We start from the raw sequence: 26,404 nt of genomic DNA on the forward strand, positions 1-26,404 counted from the left end.
CGCGTGCGAGACAGTGACGTCCTCGTCGACGTGCAGAGACTAGTAAGAAGATTTCCGTCGAATGCTGGCGCCATGGGAGTATTCATGAGGTGAGGAATCCACAGGTAGCTAATGTATCCACCAGAAAAGTCGTCACCGAAGGTAAGTAACTCGTTCTTCTGGAGTGTTCTGAGAAGATCGTAGCAGCTGGCAGCAAGTTGCCTTGCTTGTGCTTCCATTGAAAGTGGTTTGTGTAGCCATATCCGCAAGCTTTTTATTGGGGTATTAGGGGATGGTGCTGTACATAGTCACTCAGACCATCCAAAAATGTTGATGGTTACCCAGCATCATGATCTCTGTCTTGTCCCCATTCATCTTGAGGCAGTAGCTGGCCATCCACCTAACTACCTTTTCCAAACAAAGGGCAAGTTGTGGAGCCTTGGGTGAAATGCAGAAAACCAGTTGGGTGTCCTCTGCGTAGGAAATAATTGACAGCCAGAATTCAAGAACAATCTCCTCCATAGTAAGCATGTGAAGATTAAAAAGCGTTGGACAGAGTGCAGATCCCTGTGGCACTCTGTGCTTCAAGGAGAAAGTATCTGAATAAAAGGGTTTTTCACAAATTTGAAACATCCTCGCCCCTTAAAATGAAGTGAGCCATTTCAAAGCATCGTCTTTTGTTCCAGCATCCCTGATTCTTTGGGTAAGTACTATGTGAATCTACTGAATCAAATGCAGCACTGAGATTTAGGAGTATGATGGCGGCCTTCAGAGCCTGAGTTGCAATCAGGCAATAGAGTTTATCATTGACTGATTACAAGGCGAAAGATACAGCCTGAGATTCAACAATACTGCTTTTTTCCTCCCTGCTTGTGTTACCGAAGTGCTCTTGCGAGAACAGAGTAGCATTTAAAACATGGTTCATCTTCTCAAGTGCTTCTCTTGTACCTTTTAAGGTTTGGCAGAGATTTGTAACACATCAGCTGCCTTGGAAGCTGTCTGAGTCACAACACCGCCTCTTAAATCTCTTGGGCTGCCATAACGTGATACACCTGCAGGCACCAATGTTTGCTGCTCCATGTTGAAGCTAAGTACATTTTAATAGGTGTATTTATTTAAAATGGGGAAGCATTTTACATTCCATATATATAACTTTACTAAGACTTATTAACCCCTTCGCTGCCAGGCCTTTTCCCCCTCCTGTGCCAGGCCTTTTTTTTGCCTATTTGGGGCAGTTCGCGCTTAGGCCCTCATAACTTTTTGTCCACATAAGCTAACCAAGCCAAATTTGCGTACTTTTTTTCCAACATCCTAGGGATTCTAGAGGTACCCAGACTTTGTGGGTTCCCCTGAAGGAGGCCAAGAAATTGGCCAAAATACAGTGAAAATTTAGTTTTTTTCAAAAAAATTGGAAAAAGTGGCTGCAGAAGAAGGCTTGTGGTTTTTCCCCTGAAAATGGCATCAACAAAGGGTTTGCGGTGCTAAACTCAGCAGCTTCCCAGCTTTCAGGAACAGGCAGACTTGAATCCGAAAACCCAATTTTTCAACACAATTGTGGCATTTTACTGGGACATACCCCATTTTTGCAATTTTTTGTGCTTTCAGCCTCCTTCCAGTCAGTGACAGAAATGGGCATGAAACCAATGCTGGATCCCAGAAACCTAAACATTTCTGAAAAGTAGACAAAATTCTGAATTCAGCAAGGGGTCATTTGTGTAGATCCTACAAGGGTTTCCTACAGAAAATAACAACTGAAAAAGAAAAATATTTAAATTGAGGTGAAAAAAACATAAATTTGTCTCTACGTTTCACTCTGTAACTTTTCCCTGCAATGTCAGATTATCGAAAGCAATATACCGTTATGTGTGCTGGACTCCTCTGGTTGCGGGGATATATAGGGCTTGTAGGTTCATCAAGAACCCGAGGAACCCAGAGCCAATAAATGAGCTGCACCCTGCAGTGCGTTTTCCTTCTATACCGGGTATACAGCAATTCATTTGCTGAAATATAAAGAGTAAAAAATTGCTATCAAGAAAACCTTTGTATTTCCAAAAAGGGCACAAGATAAGGTGTTGAGGATCAGTGGTTATTTGCACATCTCTGAATTCCGGGGTGACCATACTAGCATGTGAATTACAGGGCATTTCTCAAATAGATGTCTTTTTTACACACTCTCCTATATTTGGAAGGAAAAAATGTAGAGAAAGACAAGGGGCAATAACACTTGTTTTGCTAATCTATGTTCCCCCAAGTCTCAAAATTTGGCTAAAAAAACACATGTTCCTCGCATTTCTGTGGCAGAAAGTTCTGGAATCTGAGAGGAGCCACAAATATCCTTCCACCTAGCGTTCCCCCACGTCTCCCGATAAAAAAGATACCTCACTTGTGTGGGTAGGCCTAGCGCCCGCGACAGGAAACGCCCCAAAGCGCAACGTGGACACATGCAAATTTTTGAAAGAAAACAGAGGTGTTTTTTGCAAAGTGCCTACCTGTAGATTTTGGCCTGTAGCTCAGCCGCCACCTAAGGAAACCTACCAAACCTGTGCATTTCTGAAAACTAGAGACCTGTGGGAATCCAAGATGGGGTGACTTGTGTGGCTCGGACCAGGTTCTGTTACCCAGAATCCTTTGCAAACCTCAAAATTTGGCTAAAAAAACACATGTTCCTCGCATTTCTGTGGCAGAAAGTTCTGGAATCTGAGAGGAGCCACAAATTTCCTTCCACCTAGCGTTCGCCCACGTCTCCCGATAAAAATGATACCTCACTTGTGTGGGTAGGCCTAGCGCCCGCGACAGGAAACACCCCAAAGCGCAACGTGGACACCGCAAAAAACACCTCCTGTTTTCTTTCAAAAATGTGGATAAGTGCCTACCTGTAGATTTTGGCCTCTAGCTCAGCCGGCACCTAGGGAAACCTACCAAACCTGTGCATTTTTTAAAACTAGAGACCTAGGGGAATCCAAGATGGGGTGACTTGTGGGGCTCTGACCAAGTTCTGTTACCCAGAATCCTTTGCAAACCTCAAAATTGGCTAAAAAAACAAGTTTTCCTCACATTTCGGTAACAGAAAGTTCGGGAATCTGAGAGGAGCCACAAATTTCCTTCCACCCAGCGTTCCCCCAAGTCTCGCGATAAAAATGATACCTCACTTGTGTGGGTAGGCCTAGCGCCCGTGACAGGAAATGCCCCAAAACACAACGTGGGCACATCACATTTATTGAAAGAAAACAGAGGTGTTTTTTGCAAAGTGCCTACCTGTAGATTTTGGCCTCTAGCTCAGCCGGCACCTAGGGAAACCTACCAAACCTGTGCATTTCTGAAAACTAGAGACCTAGGGGAATCCAAGGAGGGGTGACTTGCGGGGCTCGGACCAGGTTCTGTTACCCAGAATCCTTTGCAAACCTCAAAATGTGGCTAAAAAAACACATGTTCCTCACATTTCTGTGGCAGAAAGTTCTGGAATCTGAGAGGAGCCACAAATTTCCTTCCGCCCAAAACACAACGTGGACACAACATATTTTTTCCCAGAAAACAGAGGTGTTTTTTGCAAAGTGCCTACCTGTGGAGTTTGGCCTCTAGCTCAGCCGGCCTGGGGGGGGGGGGTGTTTCAGAAATGCCCTAAAATAAATTTGACCCCTCCCAAACCCCCCCTGCCCGGGAACGACCCTTGCCTACGGGGTCGCTCCCCCTGCGTGACATTGGCGCCAAAAAACAAATCCCAGGTGCCTAGTGGTTTCTGCCCCCTTGGGGGCAGATTGACCTAAAATCGGCCAATCTGCCCCCAAGGGGGGCAGAAATGGCCTAAATTCAATTTGCCCCCCAGGGGAGCGACCCTTGCCTGATGGGTCGCTCCCCATCTCGAAAAAAAGAAGAAGAAAAAAAACCACAAAAATAAAATTTGCCCTGGCGCCTAGAGGTTTCTGCCCCTCCTGAGGGAAGATCGGACTAATAATAGAAATGGCCTAAAATAAATTGCCCCCCCAGGGAGCGACCCTTGCTTAAGGGGTCGCTCCCCTTGCGTGAAATTCACGCAAAGAAAAAAAACCCTGGTGTCTAGTGGTTTCTGCCCCCCTTGGGGGCAGATTGGCCTCATCAAAATAGGCCAATCTGCCCCCAAGGGGGGCAGAAATGGCCTAAATATAATTTTCCCCCAAGGGGAGCGACCCTTGCCTAAGGGGTCGCTCCCCACCTAAAAAAAAAAACAAAAAAAAGTTAAAAAAAAAAAATGTATCCCTGGTGCCTAGAGGTTTCTGCCCCAAAAGGCCTTCCCGAAAACATGCCCCCCCTGGGAGCGACCCTTGCCCAAGGGGTCGCTCCCTTATGATAATATCACCAAAAAAAAAAAATCCCTGGTGTCTATTGGGGTTTCAAAAGCCGGATTGCAAGCAATCCGGCTTTTGAAACCCTCGGAGAGACTTCAAAGGGAAGGAAATACATTTCCTTCCCTTTGAAGCCCCTCCGGGCCTCCTCCACGTGTTTGAAAGAGAAATGCTTAGCATTTCTCTTTCAATCGCGCTGGAAGCTCTGCTTCCAGCGCGATGGGGGAGGCCCCCGTGACTAATCAGCGCACGCTCGCTGACGTCACAGGGGTGTGGGGGGGGGGTCGGGGGTGGAAGGGGAAGGTCTTCCCCTTCCATCCTCGCATTGGGGGAGGAGGGGGGTGCACGGGGGGGGCGTGCTAGCGCTCCCCCAAGTTCCCCTGTGCCTTGGACGAGATGATCTCGTCCAAGGCACAGGGGAACTGTAGCCTTGGACGAGACCATCTAGGTCTAAACAAGGTTTAAAAACAAACACCTAAAAACATTCCTAACCCATCTCCGCTGATGATTGCAGGCAGGGTCTGGCTACAGCCAGACTGAAAGGACCGATGTTCTGCCTGACCTTTCAGACTAGCATAGAGTTCGTAGCACACTGGTTAGACATTCACATGTTTTAAGACACCATTTAGCTTTTGTACATTGGTCCTTAATTGTAAGTAAAACTGGGTTGCAGCTTGCTGCCAGTATCTGCACCCTAAGTTTTAAATGCAAGGGATCTGCCTGGCTTTCCTTGTCTGGGAACCCAGCTTTATTGACTGTGGGATTTTGACTTTTAGTCATCATGTGGCCTTTAGTTACCTTGGAAAGACACAGGTAAAAGTCCACCAGAAAGTTATGGAGCCGTAGTAGGCAAATTGCTTGGGAACCTGTGCAAAATTGCTAAATACACAATTTAAGTTGTATAGTTGGACAATAACACCAAGTTAAACTGCTGTGTGCTTGTGTATCTTTTTTTGACTTCTTACATCACATGCAGCTCATACCTAGAGGGGGATGAACCTGCCATAAGGCTCAGAATCACCCAGCATGCATGCATGCATGAATGCAGCCCTGCCCATGACTGAGGGACACAGACACCAGCAGGTATTCCATAGCTAGCAACTGGTTTTGGGCTTGAGTGGGAAAGATTGTGAGGGTGAGAAAGTTCACGCTGTGCCAAGAATTTTATTCACTAGATGGGCAGTCCCTTAAACTGGTACCGCACAAGAGAAACTAATAAAGATTCGGGAGTACAAGGGCATCACAGAAGTAACATGGAGTCCCGGCTAGATACAGAATTACAATCATTTACAGCACTAAAGTAACAGGAGAGATATGTCCTGGCTAAGTGCGGCAGTGAGTGCACTCAAAGTAGTGCAAATGTGCAGGACAAGTCCTAAAATTATCTAACTCACTGTGGTCACCCCCAAAAGATTAGTTGCAACAATAAAGGTGTGTACAGCTTCAAGCACATGCACAAAACTGGTGCAAGTCTGATATGGTGCACCAGACAAAAATAGCTCTGGTTCTTCAGCCCAGGCTAAACAACTTGTGCAGTCCTCTCTTCTCAAGTCTGAATATTGTTTGGCCTGCTCAGCCACTTACTATTCTGAAGTGGATATAATGAATGCCTCTGTGTTAGGTTAAGATAAAATAAGATCTGTTTCTCTTCTTTTTTTTTTTTTTTTTTTTTTTTAAGTGGCACAGTGCTGTACGACTGTTTTTGTGCCTGAAGCACTTTATTTAGTATTTTTTTGTTTTGGTGTTTTTTAAAAATATATAAACAACTTGAATATTGTTTTGGTTACATGTACCACAAACAGCTACTTCTGATGGATACAACTACCTGTGGATTCCTCACCTAATGAATACTCCCATGGCGCCAGCATTCGACGGAAATCTTCTTCCTAGTCTCTGCACGTCGACGAGGACGTCATTCCAGCCACGCGACGCCGTCTGACGTCATACAGGCAATAAGAGGTCCTCGACGACGTGCCGACGTCAGTTCCCTTTTTTCCGTGCATTCGAAACGGTTATCTTCGAGGGAGCAACTGTTACTTTCGTGGTTACAGTGTATTTTTGCTGCGTAGTCCTTCGCTACAGTAAGAATGTCGCAGAGAAAGTCGGGTTTTAAGCCTTGTCGTGAGTGTGGGGGCAAGATGTCAGTTACGGACCCTCACTCCGACTGCCTTTGGTGTTTGAGCTCCGACCACGACGTCGCGACTTGCGATTCATGCCAGCACATGAATCCAAAGGCCCTCAAGGAACGTGAGGCGAAGTTGTTTATGGCGAAGTCGAAAAAAGAAAAACATCACAAGAAGTCTTCTTCACCAAGGCATCGACGTCATCGAGACTCCCGGCGCCGTAAAGAATCACAGCGCCATTCAAGCAAGGAGACTCGTTCTAGGTCTTCGGATCGGCGCCGGAGGGCTTGGGAGGTCAGTCCCACGGTCACGCCGCATCCATCGACGCCGTTGCCCTCTCCGGCGTCGCCGACTTCACCTGGACAGGCGTCGGTGATTGAAGTGGTGCAGCCTCAAGTGTTGTCTCCGGCGTCTCAGACGTCAAGGCCGGCGTCGGGGTCGCCTTCGAGACAGGCACCCCAGTATCCGGCTTTCCCCACCCCTTGCCCGTGTACCCCGAGTGCTTGTGCTTGTGCTGACTAAAAATCCCTTTTCTCTCCTTGTATCCCGTGCGTGTGCCCCCGAGTGACTGAAATTCCCTTTTCTCTCCTTGTATCCCGTGCGTGTGCCCCCGAGTGCCGTGCGCCGTCCTCCCCTCTCAGCCCCTCCTTTTTAGTAGATTTTAGTAGGCTCTTGTTCCCTTTTCGCCGTCTTGCCGCTTTTTCCCGCCGCTCCTACCGCGCTTTTCCAGCCGTTTTTTGCCGCTCTTTTTTCCCGCTTCCAGCTCCCCTGCCCGCCCGCCTCCCAGCTGACCCCGCGTCCCCACCTACCCCTTAAATGGCGGCCGCTGCGAGGCAGAGGTAGCGACCACTGACCCTCGGGTAGGTCGCTCCCCTGCTCACGCAGCGCCTCCAGTCCCTGACTGCCTTCCTCTCCTGTGAGTGTGCTCCCCCCTTCTTGCCCGTGTACCCCGAGTGCTTGTGCTTGTGCTGACTAAAAATCCCTTTTCTCTCCTTGTATCCCGTGCGTGTGCCCCCGAGTGACTGAAATTCCCTTTTCTCTACTTGTATCCCGTGTGTGTGCCCCCGAGTGCCGTGCGCCGTCCTCCCCTCTCAGCCCCTCCTTTTTAGTAGATTTTAGTAGGCTCTTGTTCCCTTTTCGACGTCTTGCCGCTTTTTCCCGCCGCTCCTACCGCGCTTTCCCGCCGTTTTTTGCCGCTCTTTTTTCCCGCTTCCAGCTCCCCTGCCCTCCCGCCTCCCAGCTGACCCCGCCTCCCCACCTACCCCTTAAATGGCGGCCGCTGCGAGGCAGAGGTAGCGACCACTGACCCTCGGGTAGGTCGCTCCCCTGCTCACGCAGCGCCTCCAGTCCCTGACTGCCTTCCTCTCCTGTGAGTGTGCTCCCCCCTTCTTGCCCGTGTACCCCGAGTGCTTGTGCTTGTGCTGACTAAAAATCCCTTTTCTCTCCTTGTATCCCGTGCGTGTGCCCCCGAGTGACTGAAATTCCCTTTTCTCTCCTTGTATCCCGTGCGTGTGCCCCCGAGTGCCGTGCGCCGTCCTCCCCTCTCAGCCCCTCCTTTTTAGTAGATTTTAGTAGGCTCTTGTTCCCTTTTTGCCGTCTTGCCGCTTTTTCCCGCCGCTCCTACCGCGCTTTTCCCGCCGTTTTTTGCCGCTCTTTTTTGCCGCTCTTTTTTCCCGCTTCCAGCTCCCCTGCCCGCCCACCTCCCGCCTCCCAGCTGACCCCGCCTCCCCACCTACCCCTTAAATGGCGGCCGCTGCGAGGCAGAGGTAGCGACCACTGACCCTCGGGTAGGTCGCTCCCCTGCTCACGCAGCGCCTCCAGTCCCTGACTGCCTTCCTCTCCTGTGAGTGTGCTCCCCCCTTCTTGCCCGTGTACCCCAAGTGCTTGTGCTGACTAAAAATCCCTTTTCTCTCCTTGTATCCCGTGCGTGTGCCCCCGAGTGACTGAAATTCCCTTTTCTCTCCTTGTATCCCGTGCGTGTGCCCCCGAGTGCCGTGCGCTGTCCTCCCCTCTCAGCCCCTCCTTTTTAGTAGATTTTAGTAGGCTCTTGTTCCCTTTTCGCCGTCTTGCCGCTTTTTCCCGCCGCTCCTACTGCGCTTTTCCCGCCGTTTTTTGCCGCTCTTTTTTGCCGCTCTTTTTTGCCGCTCTTTTTTGCTGCTCTTTTTTCCCGCTTCCAGCTCCCCTGCCCGCCCACCTCCCGCCTCCCAGCTGACCCCGCCTCCCCACCTACCCCTTAAATGGCGGCCGCTGCGAGGCAGAGGTAGCGACCACTGACCCTCGGGTAGGTCGCTCCCCTGCTCACGCAGCGCCTCCAGTCCCTGACTGCCTTCCTCTCCTGTGAGTGTGCTCCCCCCTTCTTGCCTGTGTACCCCGAGTGCTTGTGCTTGTGCTGGTGCTGACTAAAAATCCCTTTTCTCTCCTTGTATCCCGTGCGTGTGCCCCCGAGTGACTGAAATTCCCTTTTCTCTCCTTGTATCCCGTGCGTGTGCCCCCGAGTGCCGTGCGCCGTCCTCCCCTCTCAGCCCCTCCTTTTTTGTAGATTTTAGTAGGCTCTTGCAGCGTACCCCAAGGATCCTCCCTCAGCCCCACCCTATTCAACGTCTACATGACCCCCCAGGCAAACATCGCACGCAAACACGGACTCGACATCATATCCTACGCCGACGACACCCAGCTCATCTTATCCCTCACCAACAACCCCACATCAGCAAGGACCAGACTGCACGACGGCATGAAGGAAGTAGCGACCTGGATGACAGACAGCCGACTGAAACTGAACACAGATAAAACGGAGGTCCTCATCCTCGGCCCTACCCCCTCCGCATGGGACGACTCCTGGTGGCCCCCCGCCCTAGGCAGCACTCCCCAACCGACCAACCACGCACGCAACCTCGGCTTCATCCTGGACTCCTCCCTCTCGATGACCAGACAGGTCAACTCGGTGACCTCAGCGTGCTTCAACACCCTCTGCATGCTCCGCAAGATCTTCCGCTGGATCCCCATCGACACCAGGAAGACCGTCACCCACGCCCTCGTCACCAGCCGCCTGGACTACGGGAACACTCTGTACGCCGGCATCACCACCAAGCTGCAGAGGAAACTTCAACGGATCCAGAACGCCGCAGCACGACTCATCCTGGACATACCTCGCCACCACCACATCTCCGGACACCTGAGAAAACTCCATTGGCTCCCGGTCAACAAGAGGATCACCTTCAGACTCCTCACCCACGCACACAAAGCCCTCTACAACCTCGGACCCAAACTCATCAACTCCCGCGTCTCCTTCTACACTCCTCCGCGCACTCTGCGCTCCACCGGTCAGGCCTTGGCAGCCGTTCCCCCGCATCCGCAAAACCACCGCCGGAGGAAAATCCTTCTCTTTTCTGGCAGCGAAGACCTGGAACTCCCTGCCCAGTCACCTTCGCGCCATACCCGAACACCTCCCCTTCAGAAGGCAGCTCCAGACCTGGCTCTTCGAGCACTGACCCCCTCCCCCCCAGCGCCTTGAGACCCTTATGGGTGAGTAGCGCGCTTTATAAATGTGATTGATTGATTGGAGCCGATAGTACCGCATTCCTAAATGCGATGTATACCATCTTCCAACAGATGGCTCCAGGGGGTGCTCCAGCTGGCCCTTTGGCCTTTTCTTTGGGTGATCCTGCGCCTCTACGGCCGGCACCCTTTATGCCCTTTCTCCCTTTTGGGAACGTGGGCTCGGCGCCGGTGGCTGCTCCGGTGGCTTCAGAGGGATTGGCCCCGGAGATTTCCATCCCGTCGACGTCGGGATTTCGTCCTGTGACTCCGTTGGGTCCATCCGCTCCGAGTGCTCTTTCATCGGCGCCGAAGTTACCTGTGGCGCCGGACGTGGCGTCGGTGGCTTCTGAAGATCGGCGCCGATCTTCGAATTCGGCGGAGGCATTGTCGACTCCGCGTATCGAGCATAGGCTTCATTCGAGGAGACGTGCTCTCCGTTTATTAGAGGAGCAGGAGTACCAAAGAGTCCTGGAAGAAGGAGAACTAGAGGACTCGGGTGATGGACTGCATGGTCTAGAGACGGCCAGTGGGCTGGACACTTCCCCTGAGTGGGATCTTTCGTCTCCAGGGGAATACACGGAGGAGGCTGCTTCCTTTCACGCAGTGGTACGGAAGGCGGCTAGTTTTCTGGACCTGCCTTTGCCGGTGGTAGAGGCAAAACAGAACATTTTGACAGAGGTGCTACATCCGGCCTCAGCTGCGGCGGAACCACTCTTGCCGTTTAATGACGCTTTGCTGGATCCGGTGCTAGAGGTGTGGAAGAGACCAGTATCTTCCCCAGCGGTTCACAGAGCCGTAGCCAGGAGGTATCGAGCTGCACCAACTGACCCTGGCTTTCTTTCTAGGCACCCTACACCGGAGAGCTTGGTGGTGCAGGCCTCCTGTTCATCCAAATCAGCGCCTGGTTCGTTCCCGACGGTGCCTGGAGACAGGGACTCGAAGAAACTGGATGCGCAGTCCAAGAAGATTTTTTCGTCCTGCAGTCTGGCGTTGAAGGCCACCAATGCAACTTGTATCCTAGGGAGATATATTCATGCTCTTATGGATGACATTTCCTCATCATTTACGGAGCTTCCCCAGGGTCTTTTGGATGTTGTTTCAAATGCCCAGGCTGCCGCGACCCAGATTATTCAGACTGGGCTAGACACAACCGACTCGGTGGCCAGAGCGATGGGCACAACTGTGGTGGCAAGGAGACAGGCCTGGCTCCGTAACTCGGGGTTTTCTGCGGATGTGCAGTCAACCTTATTGGATCTCCCTTTTGATGGGGACAAGCTGTTTGGGGCCAAGGCAGATTCGGCCTTGGAACGTTTTAAGGAGAGCAGGGCCACAGCTAAATCATTAGGGCTCCAAGCTCCTTCTTCCTCTGCCTCTTCCAGATTTTTAAGGAGGTTTCGTCGATTTGGGCGTGGCTCTTCCTCCTCTTCCTTTCGGGGGAGATACCAGCAACCTGCTTCTTCCCATCCCTATAGATCTTTTAGAGGGAGAGGTAGGGCCCGCACCAGAGGAGCCTCTCAGCCGCACTCTGCCTCTTCCTCATCCTCTGGAGGGGTGCAGCAGGGGAAGCAGCCTTACGCTTCCACCATTTCCCACTCACTCCTCTCCTGTAGGGGGAAGATTACAGCATTTTCTCCGCAAATGGAAGACTGTTACAACGGACACTTGGGTTCTCAGTATTGTGGGAAAAGGCTACACCCTTCCCTTTCGGGAGTTCCCGCCCCTCATCCCGCCCCGCCCATCTTATTGTTCAGAAGAACACCTCCTGTTGCTAGAACAGGAGGTTCAAGTCCTCCTTTCAAAGGGCGCGGTGGAGTTGGTCCCAGAGCAGGAAAGGGGTCGAGGTTGTTACTCAAGGTATTTCCTGATTCCCAAGAAGGATGGTCGGTTGAGACCGATCCTGGATCTGAGGATCTTGAATTGGTTCCTCAATCAGGAAAAGTTCAAGATGCTGACCCTAGCACAGGTGCTTTTGGCGTTGAACAAAGAAGATTGGATGGTGTCTGTCAACTTGCAGAATGCTTACTTTCACATCCCGATACTCAAGTCACACAGGAAGTATCTCCGGTTTGTGGTGGGATCGCAACACTATCAGTTTGCGGTCCTCCCGTTTGGTCTTACTTCAGCTCCTCGAGTCTTCACGAAGGTGATGTCAGTGGTTGCGGCAGAGCTCAGAAGGAAGGGGATAGCAGTATTCCCTTACTTGGACGACTGGTTGATCAAAGCCAAGTCTCCGGAGCTTGTGTCGCATCATCTGCAGTCAACAACCCAGCTGTTGTTCGACCTGGGTTTTTCGGTGAACGAGCCCAAATCTCACCTGGAGCCCTCTCAGCGCCTCCTGTTCATAGGGGCAGTACTGGATACGACATTGGGTCGAGCCTTTCCTCCGCCTCAGCGGATCCAAGATATTCAGGAATTGGTTCCAATGTTTCGAAATGGAGCGGTAGTTCCAGTCCTCAAGGTCCTTCGTCTGCTCGGTCTGTTTGCCTCCTGCATTCTGTTGGTCACGCATGCTCGCTGGCACATGAGGGCTCTTCAGTGGTGCCTCCGAAGGCAGTGGTCTCAACACAAAGGGGATCTAAAAGGTGCTGTCAAGATCTCCAGAGATGCTGCTGTGGAATTGAGGTGGTGGATTGCGGGCAACAATCTTTCACAAGGAAAGCCGTTCGCGCAGTCGCCACCAGTGGCCACGGTCATAACGGATGATTCCACTCTAGGGTGGGGAGCTCATCTGGGGGATCTGGAGATCAAAGGCCTTTGGTCTCCAGAGGAACAGATGTTTCATATCAATCTGTTAGAGTTACGGGCTGTACGTCTGGCTCTCAAGGCCTTCCTCCCTTCCCTTCGTGGTCAGTCGGTACAGGTCCTAACGGACAATACTACCACGATGTGGTACATAAACAAACAGGGAGGAGTAGGGTCGTACCTTCTCTGCAGAGAAGCTCTTCGACTATGGTCCTGGGCAGAGGACCATCAGATTTGTTTGGTAGCAAATCATCTGGCCGGGGGCTTGAATGTACGTGCGGACAGTCTGTCGCCAATTCTCGGCAGACCACGAGTGGCGTCTCCATCCAGATCAAGTCCGTTTAATCTTCCAAAGTTGGGGGTTTCCTCGGGTAGATCTGTTTGCCACTCTGGAGAACGCGCATTGTCCGTTATTCTGCAGCCTCCAGTATCCGATGCAGGGAGCGTTGGGGGACGCGTTTCAAATAACCTGGTGCAGCCAGTTGTTTTACGCGTTTCCTCCCATACCCTTGATTCCTCGAGTATTGAGGAAGATTCGCCAAGACCGGGCCCAGGTCATCTTTATAGCTCCGGATTGGCCAAGGAGGGTGTGGTACTCCGACCTTCTCCAACTCTCAATGTGCCCTCCGCTCCGTCTCCCTCTCAGGGCAGACCTCCTCTCGCAGTCGCAGGGGCAGGTTTTACACCCCAACCTCCAGAGTCTGCACCTACATGCCTGGAGATTGAACGGGGCAACCTGAGTTCCTTTTCTCTCCCGCCTGATGTAGTGGATGTTATATTAGCGGCCAGGCGACACTCCACTAAATCTATCTACGCTAATAGGTGGTCTAAATTTGTGATGTGGTGTGGAGAGAGGCAGATTAATCCTTTGCAAGCTCATTTATCGGACGTTTTGTCTTTTGCTCTGTTTCTAGCGCAGAAAGGCTGTGCAGTGGCTACCATTAAGGGTTATTTATCGGCCTTGTCAGCCTTCATATGTCTTCCAGACCAACCATCGTTATTTAAATCCCCTATTGTTATCAGGTTCTTGAAAGGTCTTCTAAATAAATATCCTCCAAAACCATTTGTTATGCTGCAATGGGATTTGTCCCTGGTCCTGTCTTTCCTTATGGGGGCCCCTTTTGAACCTATGCATTCTTGCCCCTTAAGATATCTGGTTATGAAAACAGTCTTCCTGGTAGCTATAACATCTGCAAGGAGAGTGAGTGAGTTGCAGGCCTTGTCGGTAAAGCCCCCTTATACAACTTTTTATGGGGATAAGGTGGTGTTGAGGACCAAGGCTGCTTTCCTCCCGAAGGTTGTTTCACCTTTCCATTTGGCTCAGACAATTACTTTGTCCACGTTCTATCCTCCGCCTCATCCTTCCAAAGAGGAAGAAAGACTGCACCGGCTGGACCCAAAGAGGGCGTTGAGTTTTTTTTTTATTGATAGAACAAAGGATTTCAGGCTGGAGGATCAGCTGTTCATTGGATACGTGGGCAAGAGGAGAGGAAAGGCAGTCCACAAGAGAACACTATCCAGGTGGGTTGTTCTTTGCATTAAAATCTGTTACTCTTTGGCAAAGAAGGATCCTCCTGAGGGCATTAGAGCTCATTCCTCCAGAGCTAAGTCGGCCACTTCGGCCTTGGCCAGAGGTGTTCCTGTGGTCGACATCTGCAAGGCCGCAACTTGGTCGTCCCTTCACACTTTTGCGAAACATTACTGTTTGGATTCTGAGGTTAGAAGGGACGGCCATTTTGCACGGTCAGTGCTGCAGGATTTCTTGGTTTGACCATTTAGGCACCCGCCACCGGGCGTGGTACTGCTTTGGGACTCTATTCATTAGGTGAGGAATCCACAGGTAGTTGTATCCATCAGAAGAACGAGTTACTTACCTTCGGTAACGACTTTTCTGGTGGATACATTAGCTACCTGTGGATTCCTCACGATCCCACCCACCTCCCCGTTGCCTTTCTGGTCTTACCAAGTAATCCTTGAGTGCGCTCCTCTTGGTCTTCAAGGTTGCAATAGATGTTGTATATATGGATATTTGTGTATATTTATCTGTGTATATATATATATATATATATGTATATACCTTTGTGTATATACATGATTTGCATATAGTTGTTGGTTTAAAAAAAAAAAAAGAGTTATATTAAATTTACAGCTATTCATTGCAATGTTGTGTGTTTTACAATGTTATGGGATGTTACCTTGCTCTTTCATTGCATTGGATTGTTGTTCTCATGCACGTAAAAAATGTTGGTACTGACGTCGGCACGTCGTCGAGGACCTCTTATTGCCTGTATGACGTCAGACGGCGTCGCATGGCTGGAATGACGTCCTCGTCGACGTGCAGAGACTAGGAAGAAGATTTCCGTCGAATGCTGGCGCCATGGGAGTATTCATTAGGTGAGGAATCCACAGGTAGCTAATGTATCCACCAGAAAAGTCGTTACCGAAGGTAAGTAACTCGTTCTTCTGGCCACTACTATAAGTACAGTAGCTAGATCTCAGCGTGATTTCGATTGCAAAAAGTCAACATTGTACAAACTCGTAAGGGAACATTCTCAAAGAGTTTAGAGCCATCAAGCCCAAAATAGTTCCACCATTTTCTCCAAATCTTAGCATGCTTTTTGGGGCTGCCCCAGGCTACGTATACTAGCTTCTTTTGTTGTGCACACCAGTCTACACCTCAGCGCCATTGAGACAGCGAGGGTGGAGTGGCATACTTTGTTTACAGGCTGTCTAACATTTGGCGACCATGGTGGCCACTCGACCAACACCCGGTCAGTTCTCGTGCCTCCTTTCCCCTCAGATATTACCAGAAGAATGATTTTTGGTGATAGCTCCACTTCCCACCCCTGTACCTCCGATAGTGTCCTGATAATTTCACCTCAATAACTCATAATGAGGGGGCATGTCCAGAGCATATGGTAGAAATCTGCTGGAGCGTGGGGATACCTGAAACGTGGGTCCAGGGAGAAGATGTGCACTGTGCAGATGAATGGGAGTGAGATAAGCGTAGTGGAGATACTATGTTTGCACTAGTTGCAGCCTAGAGGAGACCATGGTGGTACGGGGAGCCATCCTAGAGTTCCACCAATCGTCATCCTTCATCTGTCCCACCCACTCCTCCAATTGGGTTCGCAGTAGTGTAGAGGTATGGGGGGGGGGGGGGGGTGTAATGGTTAAGGAGTGGTAGATTTGGGAGATTTCCCCTTTTTGGTAGCACACCCATAAGGAGTTTAGCTTCCAGGGGACTGTGTTCGGGTAGTGTTGTGCCCAGAGAGTCCTGTACTCTTCATGCGTAGTGCAGCTGAAGATTTCTGTGGAACTGGATAAATGATAAAGCATAGGCCGATTGGAGGTCCCGAACAGAGTGTATATGGTACCCGACCAGACGTTCTCCAGCAAGGAAATTCCTATTGATTCCCATTGGGTAAATCCCTCCAGACTGGTCGCCTCAATCAACCATGTCCCTCTCCACAAGGGGGTCTGCAGTGTGAGTTTGAAGTCCTGGCCTGTGTAGTGAAGCACTGCATGCCAGCTCAGAAGGAACCATCCTGGTCACCTTAGAAAGCATCTGAGGAATGTGGGTGCAAAAAGCATCTCCTACACTACATCGAAACCCATTGTCTGCTGGGTCCGACCAGCCCCCCTTGAAGCAGTCATTGACAAGGGTCTGAGATGCCAGATAGTAGAGATAGGTCATACCCAGGCCACCATCATATGGTGTCTGTTGACATTTAGCTAGGGCTAATCTCAGCCTAAATCTGTGCCAGAGAAACAACTTCGCCAAGAAGTCCATCTCCATGAACCACTGGTGGGGCACCCCCTGCAGAAATTTTTGAACAAGATCCAAAAACTTTTGCAGAATCATCATTTTTTAGAGTGAAATCCTCCCCATAATGTTAAGTGGGAGGTCCTCCCATCTTTTCAGATCTGCTGTTATCCTCTGGATCAGCGGAGTGAAGTTAAAGATTCAGTCCATTTCGGGAAGGGATGCAATATGGATCCCCAAGTAACGAAAGCTTGAGCATCGCGCAGGATTTGATGTCTTCCATGCAACATAGTCCCTAGAGGAATAAACCGGCACCAGCACTGATTTTTGTCATGATTAACCCGTAAGCCTGGAGGTCTCTTCAGAGACCTAGAGAATACTAAGGCAGGGCAGGCCAGTCTCTGAGAGGTTAGACCGGAACAGGAGGACGTAGTCTGCGTATAAAGCAATGTGGTCTTTGTGGTCCACGTCCAGCCCTGAACCTGTGCATCCCAGCAAATAAACAGTGCTAGGGGACAAGGGCAATGAGGAGGGGTGGGGGGGGTATGGGGCAACCCTGCCTCATGCCCTTGCAAATAGGGAAGTAATCTGAGACCACATCATTAATTTGTACCCATGTGGTCGGTTGGAATAAAGCGGTTTAAAGTGACTACAGACTCAGGACCCCAAGCCCGCTATCTGCAGGACTGGCAACAGAAAAGTCCAGTCCACTGTGTCAAATGCTTTTTCAAAATCTATCAGCAGCAGGGCTATGGATAATGTTGGGAAGTGTCGACATGTCAATGCAACATGGAGCCGGCTGAGGCAATGCCACGTACTGCTTGGTGGTGGATGAGGGAGTCCTGAACTGGTTTCAGTCGAGTGGCTAGTATCGTGGCAAAGAGTTTAATTTCCCTGTTAATCAGTGAGATGGACTGTTAGGCCACACATTTGGGTGAAGGGCTCGACTTCCAGATGACCTTAATGGTGGCCATATTAAGTTCTGTGGAGAGTGCTCTATGTTTGCAGATTCTTCATAAAGTGCAAGCAGGTGCAGAGAGAGGATATAAGTATATGTGTTGTAGAACTCTGTAGGGTAGCCATCAGGGCTGGGCCTTTAAGTTGCCATGCGTTGAAGCGCCATATAGGTCGTTGGGAACAAGGCCCTAGAACCTAGACTGAGTAGCACAAGGGAGTGATGAGAAATCCCTCTGGGAAGAATTTGTATCTCCAAAATATGTAAACAGTCATTGGCCGGCATGAGTAGATCTATGGTCTCATGAGTGGTGGGCTGCTGAGGTGTGTGTGTTGCTTTTGTTGGGGGTGTCATAGTCTCAATATGTCATAGACATGGGGCATCCACCCAGCTGGGCATTTGATGGGCCCTCACACACTGGTGTCTAGAGGTGATACAAGTGGAGTCAGCATGGGGGTCCAGGACAGCTTTGACATTCCCTACAACCACTGTGGTACCACCTGGGAGCGCCAGGACAGGATTAGTTAGAAGCAGCTCACTAGTCAAATGGGGCGTAGACACCTACCAGATTCAGAACTTGCCCCACTACTCTACCTCTGTGGGAAATATATTGACATTTAGCATCAGGGAGGACTTGAGTAATCGCCATTGGAAAGGAGTGGGGAAGTAAAATTTCCACTTCTAGGGACCTTCGTGCAAAGCTGGTGGGGTAGGCCCTGTTGTACCACTGATGAAGCAAGATGAGGCAGTGCATCCCCGGCAAGTGTCTCTTGAAGCATCAGGATGATGGGGAGGAAGCAGTGAGCATAGATCAGGACTGTGGGCTGCTTAATATGATCTAACAGTTCGTTAACATGCCAAGATAAGATTTGGAAGTCTGTAAGGGTTGGCATGATGGAGCAAAGCCAGAAAGGTGGGCACCTTGGCCCTCATTACGAGTATGGCGGTCTCAAGACCGCCACACTTGCGCTGGCGGTCGGTCTGCCCTCTCTGCGGCGTGACCGTGGCAGATGGGCCACGGTCCGACTGGTCTCGATGGTGGCAATCAGCCAGGGCAGCACTGCAAGCAGCGCTGCCCTGGGGATTACGCGTTCCTTTTCCGCCCGCCTTTGCATGGTGGTCTCACCGCCATGCAAAGGCTGGCGGAAAGGGGGCATCGGGGCCCCTGCACTGCCCATGCACTTGGCATGGGCAGTGCAGAGGCCCCCATGGACAGCCCCGTTGCACATTTCACTGCTCGAATTACGGGCAGTGAAATGCACGACTGGTGCTCTCGCACCCGACGCACCACAACATTGCCACCGGCTCCATTACGAGCCGGCATCAATGTTGTGGTGAGTTTTCTGCTAGACCAGCCCCGAAACGTTGTTTCACCTGCCAGCCCAGTGGAAAACTCCTAATAGGGTAGGCAGCATACCGCCAGCACTGGCGGTATGCTGGCTGTAGCGGCTTTGGCAGTCTTTTAAGAAGACCGCCAAAGTCGTAATGAGGGCCCTTGTTTGTATTGCTGATGGCATGTCCCATTGTTGTTGTTGTGCATGTCAATGCTGAGAATACACTGCATGCGGTAATTGGGCATAAGGGCAATCGTAAAAAAAAAATATACAAACAGAAAAGCTTTAAGTAGTTGTTATTGGTTCTCCATGAGTACATATATTTAAGGTTCCCTCCAGCCGCCCACCCCCCTCTACCCAAACCGGCATCACTGGTGCTGGTGTCTCACCAACCTGCTGTATAGTGGTGGACGAGACATATTAGCAGGAGAGCTCAGCCAGGGATTGCCTCTGACTCTGAGACCATGTGCACAAGCCCTAAAATTATTTGGCATGCAAGTCATGTACCAAAGATCATGCTAAAATATGATATATTCAGAATTCAAAAATTTATATTTCCTTAATACACTGAAGTGTTTCACCTTAGCACGTCAGATTATATCAATGCATAGTGAGTAATTATTAAAAGTGAGAGCTTGGAAACATGAACTGAGAAGCAATATTTTCCCCACCCTAATGACAATAATATTAGTGAATTGAAAGGAAAGTCATGGTTAGTGTGTACCTTCTTATTATACATGGAGAAGAGGTTTAGTCTATGAAGTCAAACGAATATTTTGTTGTACAGCACACATGCTGATCTCATGTATTTAAAGATACTCTTGTATGCGATAATAAAGTAAATGAAAGCTCAAATAAATAAAATATTTTGCTCAGGATCACACTGTTTGAGGCTAGTGTCGGTGACTATGGGTCTGTAGGAATACAGTTCGGATGAGCAGATAACTCAAGTTACTAGATCTACAGATCTGGTAACATTTGTTTGATTTTTCGAGGGCTGCCTAGTGAAGACAATTAACAGCATTAGTAGAATTCTTAAAATAAATTCAGGCCATCACAAATTAGAGCTCTTTGTAAACAAAATACCTACCTAATCAAGAGGTGTCTTCATCTCTAGATCCACAGGCACGGTCTCTGTTTAAATGGCCAACAATGCTCCCAATTAATCTAGAAAAAGGGGTCCAAAATGGACCAAAAGACCAGTTAAATCTTTTGATATCAGTTTGCCTAGAAATATCCAATATTTTCAGCTGTACTTTGTCTAGACAATTAGACACTTTAAGTAATGAGTTATGTTGATGGGTTAAGCTAGAAAATTCCTAGTTCGGAAGGTAGCATTCTTAAAATCAAGTTTCTATTGTGTCTGATTTCTTTTGTACGGACTCTTTCCCTTTGAATTCTGAAAGATCCTTTGAGGCTTATCAGTCAGACACTTGAATGCAGAGGATATGCAGACTGACTTTATAATAGATGGTAAGAGACCAGTTTTAGGTTTCCCACAATACAATAGCTTAAATGAGTCCTCCCTTAAAGTAATCTTTATTGAACGCCATAGCTCTCAATAGAACTAGAATATTCTAAGGTACCCAATCAATGCATTTTATGGCTTCCATTAAAACGTTAACACCAAGTGTATAAACCGTTGTAGCCCAGAATCACTTTGCTAGATCACTGCAACTGCTTTCTCAGAAATTGAACTTTAAAACACAGCCATCACCACAAACCCTTGTACCATATATAACACACACTTCTGTACAGGGATCCTAGATAAAACTGTTTTGTTGTGGAGACAGTGGACTTATAAGTCTGGGTTATGTGCATGTGAAAGGCATTGTTGGGAACATGTGGAACTGTATCATCTTTTGCGTTTGATATTGAAACATGATTTCTGTTTCTCACAGTTGAGACACTGGGCAATCACTCCAGACTTTAGAGAAGGGGTGTTTACCTTCTTTATAAATGCTTCTGTTCGACAAATACCTCAATATCAGACAAATGTAGAGCTAAATGGGAAACTGAAATAGGTCTTGTAGTCTCTGCAGATACATGGGCCATTAATTGGATAAGAACAGCAAATATATCTGTTTGTGAAAACAGTCCTGCAAACTATTGATGTGACAGTACATTACCGATGAATGACGTACAGCAGTAATTAGTGGTTTAGATATATATCTAGAGGGCAGTAAGGGTTTCTTTTGCTGCAGAAAATGTAAAGCATGTAGAATTGGATGTAATAAAAAAGCTATACTAGATTATAGAGGCAGAGAAATTGAAATTAGAGAAAGAATTACATGTGAAACATCTTTTGTGCTATATGTGTTGGAATGTCGATGTGGTCTGAGGTATGTAGGGAGCACTGTATGCCCTTTGAAAAAGCGTATTTTAGAACATATAAGGGCGGTGCGTAATGAGGATACTACATATGCAATGACTAAACATTTAAAAACTCACAAGGAACTCGATTGGCTGTCCATGAAGTACTATGGTGTTGCAACAATACAAAAGCATGAACGGGGTTGTGATAGAGTTCAAAGATTAAGACGGTTGGAATCCAGATACATTATTAGGTTAAAGACTAAGATGCCATTTGGGATTAACTACGATGAGGAACTGTATTGTCATCTATAAGCTTGATTGTATAATATGGATTAATTCCCACTGTCAATTTAAAAATTGTAATGGAGTACATCAGTTGAAATAAGTGAAAAGGTAATTGGGAATTGGATCCCCATATAGTAATGGGGAAGAAAAATTGTTTGGAATGAGAAAACTGTTAATAACTATTGGACATTGTTGACGTGGGAATGCAAGCAAAGAGAAAAATGGCACACATTAACAATTGAAATGATGAAGAAAGTAGCTGTTGTTATGGTCGCTGTACATTGTTTTAACAATATTGTATATATGCACTAAGTAGGTTATTTCATTTATTTTTTAGTTTTATCTGTATGTGGAACACACATTAGGGTGTAAAAGGCTTTGTGTTTGGCTTTAGGAATAGTACATATTGTTTTGACTACCTATCCCAGAATGCCACTTAAGGGCATGGCTTAGAGGATTAGTATAAATAGTGCTTGTAATGGATTGGGTAATTACTGTGACCAAGACCGGGAAGGTCGAAACGCGTTGGTGTTAGTTTGTTTGGGGTCCTGTTATGTAATAAAAGCAATCTGCTGTAATCCTGTGAGTGCCGCATTTTTGACTTAATTGTCAAACTGGTGTGAAGATATATATATATATATATATATATATATATATATATATATATATATATATATATATATATATATATATATATATATATATATATATATACAGGGGTTGTGAACAAAAGGGCATATTAGAACATATGTGACCTGTTTCCATGTTACTATTTTTTTAGCTGAAGTAGTTCTACTAGTACGAAATATTGTTGGAATGATGATTTCACTTGATCTACTACTACTACTACTACTGTTTGGTTGTGCATATTATGACTGTGAATTTTCTTTAATGTCTAGATGGAGCTATTTGATTACTTTCATGCATGTAGCGGCATGACCTATATTGTAAATGTGGAATTCAGTGTCCAATACCTTTATAGGTATGGTGGACAAAAATATGGACCACTGACAGTTGAACTTTCTGTTAAAAAGCACATTTTTTTTGTGTGTGTGTTTTTTTTTTTTTGCACCAAATGCAAAATTGCTTTGTCCTACAGGGTTTAAACTGAAGGGAGTAATACCACTTGTTGTAGATAGTGTTAAATTGTTATCATTTTAAATTGACATTGTAGATCAGTGATTACTAACCTGTGGTTCAGGGACCTCTGGGGTCTGCAAAGCTTACGATGGGGATCCGCAACTGCTTGGAAAATTAAATCTTAGCAGGTTAATAAAAGTATATTTTAATGAAGGAGCAAATGTACAATTTAACATTTTAAAACACTCTTTAAATGTGAAGAGATTTGCAATTTGAGGCTAAAAATGGAATTAATATCCCCAGATTGATCAGTGGAAGCAGTGCAGGTGCATCAAACAGAATTTACTATGGACAAGTGGCCTCAGTTGAATTGTTTTTTTAAAACAAATTTAAAAGCTCCAACCTTCCTATTAAAAGTGATTTTTTTTTCTTCATATTTGCGAGTTAAACTTTAATATTTCCACATATGTGTATTTGTTTGAATGCTCGTTTCTGTATTTTTTTAAAATTTTGTTTCCAGTTTAAATCATTGAAAATGCTTAGGCCAGGGTCACCGGCTTCCAGTAATGACTCAGTTGGGGTCCCTGGATTCCACTTATGATTCATTGGTGAATCCCAGGTTCCAGTAATGATTAAGTGGGGGCCCACAGAAATCGAAAGGTTAAGAACCTCTGTCCTAGATAGGTCCTGCTCCTCAATAATGGTTATCGGAAACTGACAGAATTGAGGTTGCCATCCACTTGAGAATCCAACAATGTGGGAAGCTCTGACCCTGCAGATCGTTAACAGCACATACCAGTGGAAGAGAGAAATGGACAGGATAGCATCTTGACCAACTAACAGAATCTGTTTTACTTATTTAGGCTGGTAACCAAGAAGCCATATTGAAACCTGCCTAAAATCTCAAACCACCACACAAGGAAGGAATCAGAATTTTATATTAAGGTAAGTCTTGCTAAGGCAGGTTGTCTTCTGTGGTTGAAGTCTCCATTCAGGTATGTTGCTAATTAGTATATTCTTCCTTCCTGTCAGAGTCCTGCAGTGCTAACTATTGCTCCTTAACACACTTTTTGGGAAGTGTTTGAACAACATTGTATCTCACTAAGAGATTGTGTTGGGAATAGATCCTAATAATAGAGGTGGGGTGCTACTAATCTGTGTAGACTGCCAAGTGAAGATTCATATAGATAAACTACAAAGAGTACACTTTTTAATGTTCTGTGTATTGACTCTTCATGGTCTCATATAAAATGAGTATTTCTTAATATTGCCATTATAGCAAAACATATACATGCTAAGAAGACAGATCTGCTTGATTTTGTAATCAACCCACACTCCCAATTTCCTATTCTGTATGTATAAATATGGTTTAAGCATATATGAAGCTCACACATTGCTGCCAAGAGTTTGAGTCTGTGACTGTGTCTTTACACTTTTTTGGTGTTTTAATTTACTCCCATATGTCCAGGTTACAGATTTGTAGCTAAAAACATGATCTAAAACAACCTACATTTATTTGGCTGTTTTGACAAGCCCAGTGAAGATGCCTAGACGTATGTTAATCAAATCAATGGAGTAGTATAACATTAAATATGTGAATCAGACATTGGTGTACGATAAGATAATCCTCTAGGTTATTTTCTGAGCTACCAAATGACTGAATTAGAAGACTTTTAGAGGGTATATTGGTGTCCCATCTTTTTGTATGGGATGGGAAGATCACCTTACTACAGCTATAGGTGTCTACTTTCTTGCCATTTATCTCGGATGATCTAGATTATTGTGGGTAGGTGCGCTGTTTTTTCACTTCATTTTGTACGACTGTCTGCCCCCTGGCCTCTAGTCGCAAAATGTAATTAATTTTTCAAGCCAGTTCGTTAATTCCTTAGTACTTAATGCAACAAAAAGGTGCAGTTTTTAATGTATGTCAAACAGTCTTCCATGGCATTTAGCATCATATCTCCTACAAGACTATGGCTTTAAGCTATCTAAATCAGTATTTCCTTACTCTACAGTTTTGCAATAAAATTCTGAAATCATACCCAAGGTCTCCATTTCAGTCTGATAGCCTTCCTGGCGAAACACTAGTCTATCATTGGCACTTTATTATAGCCGCTGTGATCACTCCCTTAGAAAGGCCTGTGCTGCTCAGTGGTAAGTTATATGAATGTATTTAGCAACTTAAAATACAGATGGCCCTGTGAGCCATTTCTCAAATGAGAAAAGGTTGCAATTGCAGCTCTTACCTTTTCTGATCTTCTTTGCCATTAAGAGTGATTTAGGCTAAGTGTTGGCTTCTTCTTGAGACTCCGGTTGATACTCATTATCTTGCAACAGGCAAAGGTATGAAATGTATATTTAGTAAAAATTAGAACACTTGTTTGTAGAGCTGTCCCTCTGTTAGAGGTGCAGTTTGATCTTATCTAGATTTGATAATTTTTCTTAGGCTTTTGCTCTTGTAGTTATTTTAAGAGATGTAAATATCAACACATACATGAGAGTTTGGTGTTCACTTACCTTTTCAGGTAAGCCCCCTAAGAAATGCCTATACATTTGCATGTAAGAGTAGATTTATGATGCATTTTACTCACCTGATTTGAACTTGGGTGCTTGGAATTTGCGAATGTAAACTAAAAGGATTTTTTTTTTTTTTTTAACACCTTACCTTTTACTCCTTCACCCTTTCCACTTTCTTTCTCTCTTCTCTCTTTTTCTAGCTCTAACTCTCTGTTCTTGTCTCCTTTTAAGTCTTTAAGTATTAGGCAGCAAGCTGCATGTTTCTGTGGCCTGTATAAAGTATATTTTAATATTCACGATTGATGGTAACACTTTATATTGTATGATTTGATTGTGACGGCTCTGCACTGCTAAGCATTTTGCTGTGTTCTCCAGAGCTGTATCAGCAGCTTGAAATGCCAATATTCTGAAAGGGAGAAGGCAGAGAAGGAAACTTAGAGTTGCTGTTTGATAATGTACTTAAGTGTTTTCGTGATTCTTTATTTATTGCCTTAAACAGATCGGAGGGAATGCTTTGTATATGAAGGGTTGAGGTTGGCATGCCTGCAAGCGGTAATAAAAAAAATATATATAGTGGCTCGAAAGCACTAATTAAACAATCTACAACCCTACTGACAACTTTGCACTGTTAACATCAAGTACATTGACCCATAACATAATAGATTACGGATTGTGAATAAAATTTAAAAGAGACATGCTACAGAATTCCATTGGTCCTGCAAATTTAAGATTGAGCAATCAGCCTAGTAAGACCCTGCTGAATGCTGTGCTCTTATGTCTGTAGGATTAAACTTAATGCAACATTTTACTAAGCATCTGAGAACACATTATTGTTGTTTTTGGATTCTACTCCCACCCCACCGTGCATCCAAAGTATTTTGACCAGGATCTTTTGAAAATTGTTAAGTAAGGCACATTTCTTTTTTTTAAAATTTTTTTAAATCTTTTTTTTTTCTGTTGGACTAGGCTGCAGGTAAGCATGCCTTTATGTACAAGCTAGCTCGTGCTTAGAGTATGCATGATTTGGAAGTAGAGTCATGGGACCTAGTGCCAGAAAAAGCTAATCCGTATTAAAAAATATGTTAAGCAAACACTCCTTCACAAAAAACAATGTTTAACAACGCCACTGGCAATTCCTTTGCTGTAATTCATCATAGGCTTCCCCTATGTAAGAGTGTTATCAGTTAACTTGGGCTCTCTGATAGCTGGCAGGAGTTGTCTATGATGGTGAATTGATATATCTTGGTATCCCAAGTGTAAGTTTAAGTGTAATTTAGCGCGGACAAGAGTAGTTCACTTTTACCTTACTAGGCAGGGCGGTGAAGTTCTAGGGGTAAAAACAGCAAGAGTTCTCTGCTGTGGTGTATCCATAGGTTTATCCTCAGTGCACCTGTGGATTTCGAAGAAACCACTATGTGCAACTGCTTAGGAAGAGAAAGTGAACACATTAC

At 46.6% G+C, this 26,404-nt stretch overlaps 1 protein-coding gene across 3 annotated transcripts in view; it reads left to right on the forward strand.

The window, feature by feature from the left end:
- HAUS3 (HAUS augmin like complex subunit 3) overlaps positions 1 to 26,404 on the forward strand; it is a 173,779-nt gene that overhangs the window by 35,696 nt on the left and 111,679 nt on the right. For all 3 annotated transcript variants that reach the window (XM_069203764.1, XM_069203755.1, XM_069203744.1), the window contains one exon: positions 23,300 to 23,381. The gene's annotated coding sequence lies outside the window, so the exon portion shown is untranslated. The remainder of the gene's footprint in view (positions 1 to 23,299; positions 23,382 to 26,404) is intronic.

Source organism: Pleurodeles waltl, chromosome 1_2 (assembly GCF_031143425.1).
Source record: "Pleurodeles waltl isolate 20211129_DDA chromosome 1_2, aPleWal1.hap1.20221129, whole genome shotgun sequence".
Taxonomy (NCBI): domain Eukaryota; kingdom Metazoa; phylum Chordata; class Amphibia; order Caudata; family Salamandridae; genus Pleurodeles; species Pleurodeles waltl.